Here is a 5,104-nt window from a genome sequence, read left to right as displayed (position 1 = left end):
TAATATTCTGATAACAACCTGGCCTGCCCCGGCAGTAGTAGTTGAACTTCACCCATTGATAGGTTGAACTTCCGCCAACATTGCCCAAATGGGGCTTGCGATATACCATTGGAAAGCTATGGGAACGAGTATCATGACCAAGTTAAATTTTTGACAAAATGTAAGAGGTTTAAGAGCAGTTTTGAAAACCGTTTTTTCTTCAAATAAAAAATGTGAATCGTATTTTCGGTCACATTTCTAAACTATTTATCGGAACGAGGCAAATAATATGGCGTTGAAGAGCTGCTGCAAATCCACTCCTTCCACATTTTGAAAGTTTTCTCAAATTACTTACGGATAAAGAGTAATTTAGAAAATCATAAAGTTTCACAAACCGAACAGCCGAGTTTGTATTTTCGATGCCATTTCTAAACTGCTAATACAATTAAGGCAAATGATATGGCATTGGAAAGCTTATGAAAATGCTCTTCATTTTCATGTTCAAAGTTTTATCTAATTTTGAACGGTTTAAAAGTAATTTAGAAAACGGTCCAAGTTCCACCGAGTTTGTATTTTCGAGTTAATTTTTTAACCGTACGTCTGAATGCAGCAAATGATATGGCGTTGGAAAGCTTGAGGAAATACGGAACTTTTTGATATATATTGTTTCTCCCAATTCCTTATGGTTTTAAGTAAATTTTGAAAATGTCTAAAAAGGTTTTTTGGCTGTAATTTCTACATACTTAATGAGAATAGGGCAAATAATGTACCATTGAAAAGCTACGGAAATCGCGAAACTTTTTCATGTAGATGGTTTTCTCTGATTCCTATCCGTTTTCGAGTAACTTTGAAAATGGCGAGATCTTGTGTTCTGCCTTTATTGCAAAACAGATTCTTCGAAAATGTACCGTGTGAATAACTTGAACTTCTCAGCATGTCTACTTGAACTTCACACTGCTTTTCACGTGCTTTTGTTGCTCGTAGCTCTCCATCCACTCATCGGAATTGAGCAAATGATATACCGATGGAAAGCTACTGTTAACACTCAACTTTCCCGTGTTGATCATTTTTTCATACTCGCGACGTTTTTAAAAGTTTTCATCTGAAATTCATTCAGTGTCGTAGTTGAACTTCCTGCTATTTTCACGTTGAACTTCTGTGACGTATTTTAGTTTGTAAGTTCTCAACCATTCGCCGGGTGTTACACAAATGATATTCCTTTTGTACAAACCTCTCTCGCAATAATTTTTTTAACTTTCTCCGATCGAGGACTTGAATTTATAGCAACAAAATATTTGGACCTTGCCTTTTTATTCATTTGTCTCATTTTAAACACACACACACACACCATGTAGTACATGAATTTTTTCCCTTTTTTATTTTTTTATTTTCTTTTTTGTGGATTGAGATAATTATTTTAAAACGCAAAAAAAAAACAATTTTTCTGTTTTTGAACATGGAAATACAAGGTGAACCTCTCTCGCAAGAAATTTTGAACTTCCCTCGACAAAGCACTTGAACTTCTTTCAACAAACCTTTTAAGCTTTTATTTTTCTATACTTTTATTCTCACCTGAAATGCACTTTTTGCATTTCTTGAACTTCTCGTTGGTTTCACAATGAACTTCTGTCACATTTTTGTGTATACGTCGATTTACACGCAATTGAAGGTTGGACGTCATTTTTTGCCATTTTAAAACATGTAATTGGAAGTCGGGCGTCCCGCAATATAAATTCTGAACCATGCATGGAGGTGCATGTGAACTTCTTGCAACAAATATGAGTTTTTCATATACTTTGAACTTCTCTGTTATTTTAATTTCAACTTCTTAGTCATATTCTTAGAAAGGAAATATGTTTTTAAATAAGCATCAATTTTTTTGTAAATTGAACTTCATAGTTTTATTTTTCTTAGAAACGGTAATAATTTGAGTTTCCTGTATACATCGAACTACTCTTCTTTTTTAATTTGAAATTCGTCATTTTTATTCTTTAGTAACAAGGAAAATCTGAGTTTTTTTATAAATATCGAACTTCTCTATTTTTGTAATTTCAACTTATCGGTTTATTTTCTTTTAGTAACGGAAAAATCCTAGATTTCTAATAAATATTGAACCTTTCCCTTATCTAAATGTGAACTTCCAGAGTTTTTTTACTAGAAATGATGAAAATATTTTTTATGAATGTTGTATTGCTCTATTTTTTATAATTGAACTTCATGTTTTCATTTCTTAATAATGAGGAAAATCTGAATTTCGTATAACCATCGAACTACTCCATTTTTAGATTTGAACTTTTATGGGTTTTCTAATGGATAAAATCCTTTTTATATAATTTTGTGTTGAGATGCTTTATTTTTTGTGTTTGACCTTCTTGGGGTTTGTAATAAACATTGGACTTCTTTGTCTTTAAAATTTAGAAATCTAAGTTTTTCTAGAGACGGGGAAATCCATGTTTTTGTATAATTTCTGGAATGATCAAAATTTTAAATTTGAACTTCTAGGGTTTTTCTAGAGACGGGAAAATCCATTTTCCAAAGACGGGAAAATCCATGAGCTTTTTGTGTACAAACATATGTGTCTCTTTTTTGTTTTCTCATTTTTTCGAACTGTCCAATTTATTAAATATGAACTTCGAGAGTAAACATTATTCTAGGCGAGCCTTGTTTCCTTCTTCGTATAGAAATATCATGGTACTGAACACACAACACACACAACTGAAGTATATCTTTTTTAAAAAAAATTGTGAATTCCTGCAACTAGCACACACACTAAACCTTCACGAGGATAAGGCTGAACTTCCTCATTTTAACAACGCACACCGGAACAGGAGCACACAAACACAACCCTGGGCACATTTGTGCTTGAGAATTTGCATCTCTGGGGCACATGGTGCTTGAGAAGAACACTGTAGAGGCGAGGAGAAATTTCCAACCCATGTCCCCCTACACCCATGTTTATAAATTTTTGCAAACTATGTGTTCTTTTTTTTGCGAATGAAACTATGTGTTCTTTTTACCACTCGTTGCCTACTAGTTTATCTCAAAAAGTAGCGGGTCAATTATGCACATGTTTGCGAATTCACATACATGTCGGCTAGAGCAACAAAAAAGTTACACCAAAAAGACCACTTTTCACTATGAAAAAAGCTCCATTTTTACATACCGAAGTCTTCACATGGATTACAGAAAAAGAAGTCTGAAAAAGCTCCATTCTCTCATGGTAGTAGTACAACAACGGCTCTTACAGACAATGAAGAACAGTTTGTAGCCAAACTTTTGTACCCTATGAAGACAATGTAAGTGCAGCAAACAAATTCACATAAAAACTGAGACAAAATGCACCGTACAAGGGCAGATTAAACAGTTAAGAAGACACTAGTCCCCCTTTGCTCACATGGGCGGCGTTGCACGTCCTGAGGCAGCGAAGTTGAACAGCCTGTGCGCTGCTCACCTCTTCTCTTCGTGGTGATTGATTTTGGAACTCATTTGGTAGTCGTACATGAACTTCTCGCAAACCAATATGTTCATAACATGAAAAACATCTTGCATGCGCCAATAAACAAAACAGAGAACAAAATTCCTAGGCATGTATATCGCTAGGAGGTCAACTTGTACATTTATTATTGAATTGACAAAATTACTGTTAGTGAATTGCCTCGCATTTAAATCAAGTCTGATGCTCATACATAAAGAAACAATCAAGAATTTAGTCTGTGAAGCAAACCATTAAACAGAGCAAAAAGTTGACCGGTGGAGTTTGGAAAAAGCAATGTTTTTTACCCCACTAGGTGTTCTTTAGCTAAAACCAAAAGGATCTTATCCTTCTGAGCAACGAACATGCAATCTCCAACTCACTATTTTTCTTTTTGTCTTCTTCCGTGTGTGACCAAATCCCAAGATCTACTACCGCTAGCAACTTTGTTTGTAAAATAAAATCAAAACCAAACATGAATAGTTTGGCCTTCAGAACGGATTTGGCTACAGTGCACTGAAAAAGCTCTCTAAATGTGCTAAAAAAATCTCTCTGAACCTTGATTCCCCATTACCTCTGAACTGCATCCGCCTAAAAACTATCATGCGACATGCTTCTGCAAAATAGGACGAGTTGGTTCATCATGGTGGTGACTGAAACACAAGGCTCTATAGAAGCACACAAGAAGAATTAGCACTTCACGGTGCTGATGCATTTTTGGATAAGAAAACTCTTTTTTTCAATGTTGAAGGACCTGTGAAACTGAACCAACATATCACTACATCCAACTTTTTTGCACCTGCAAATACATCTGAACTTCAGACAAGAAACTCACCTAGAGACAATACAGAAACTGGGCATAGTACAGCCGCAGGGAACAACATGTAAGTGAGATGGAGATAGGATGGACCTTGGGGGCGTCGATGTGCTGGGCAGCCACATGCCACACAGGTCAGGCAGGTGGTGGTCCTGGTAGTAGCCATGGCGGGGGGAGGAACTTGGCCATGTCGTATGGCGGGTTAGATTGGAATCCAGGCGACGCGATGGACCGCGTTGGCCGGCGAGGTTGAATTGAGCGGCAGGGGAGGGGATGGCCGGTCCTGCGGAGCGTGATGGTGGAGCGGCGGCGGACGGGTCTCGCGCGGCGGCGAGAAGATGTCACCCAGTGGCGATCGTATCTCGCGCAGAGGCGCGATCTCACGCGGCAGCGACGGCGGCGGTTGGTGGCCAGAGTTAGGTGGTGGTTGGGTGGTGTGAGGGGCTCGGCGGCGCGGGTGGCTGCGCCGGCGCGCAAGGTGGGTCTCGCTGTCTCGGGGCTGCGCGCAATGGAAAAGCTGGGGGTCGGGGTAGGGCTTTTTTTTTTTTGTTTTTTTTTTTGTCGCTGACGGGTTCGGGAGTTCAGGAACAAGTCCACCGTGCCCTATATAAAGGATGGATAGTTTTCAGAATAACTATTCTAGTGCTATCATATATATAACTACCCTATTACTTTAAAAAACAAGAAGTTTTTAAAAAGTATATATACTAATAGAGATAATAGCGAACATTTTTTCCACCACAAAAACTTAAATAAAATACATATAATATTTTTATAAACTAATATTTCTAAAAATGTTTTTAAATCCAAAATACATATCAAAATAAATTTTTAAA

The 5,104-nt window shown here is 37.3% G+C and overlaps 1 long non-coding RNA gene across 1 annotated transcript; it reads right to left on the bottom strand.

Annotated features, from left to right (window-relative positions):
- Positions 1-3,170: 3,170 nt before the first annotated feature.
- On the bottom strand, positions 3,171-4,840 carry LOC125548364. Its single transcript, XR_007301035.1, has 2 exons — positions 4,362-4,840; positions 3,171-4,250 (listed from the first exon to the last, which is right to left on the bottom strand). It is a non-coding gene; the product is annotated as an uncharacterized LOC125548364 (long non-coding RNA).
- Between the last annotated feature and the right edge of the window lie 264 nt (positions 4,841-5,104).

The sequence above is a fragment of the Triticum urartu genome, chromosome 3 (genome assembly GCF_003073215.2).
Source record: "Triticum urartu cultivar G1812 chromosome 3, Tu2.1, whole genome shotgun sequence".
Lineage (NCBI taxonomy): Eukaryota > Viridiplantae > Streptophyta > Magnoliopsida > Poales > Poaceae > Triticum > Triticum urartu.
Note: the sequence above shows the minus strand (reverse complement) of the source record. Positions and strands in the feature narration are given on the sequence as shown.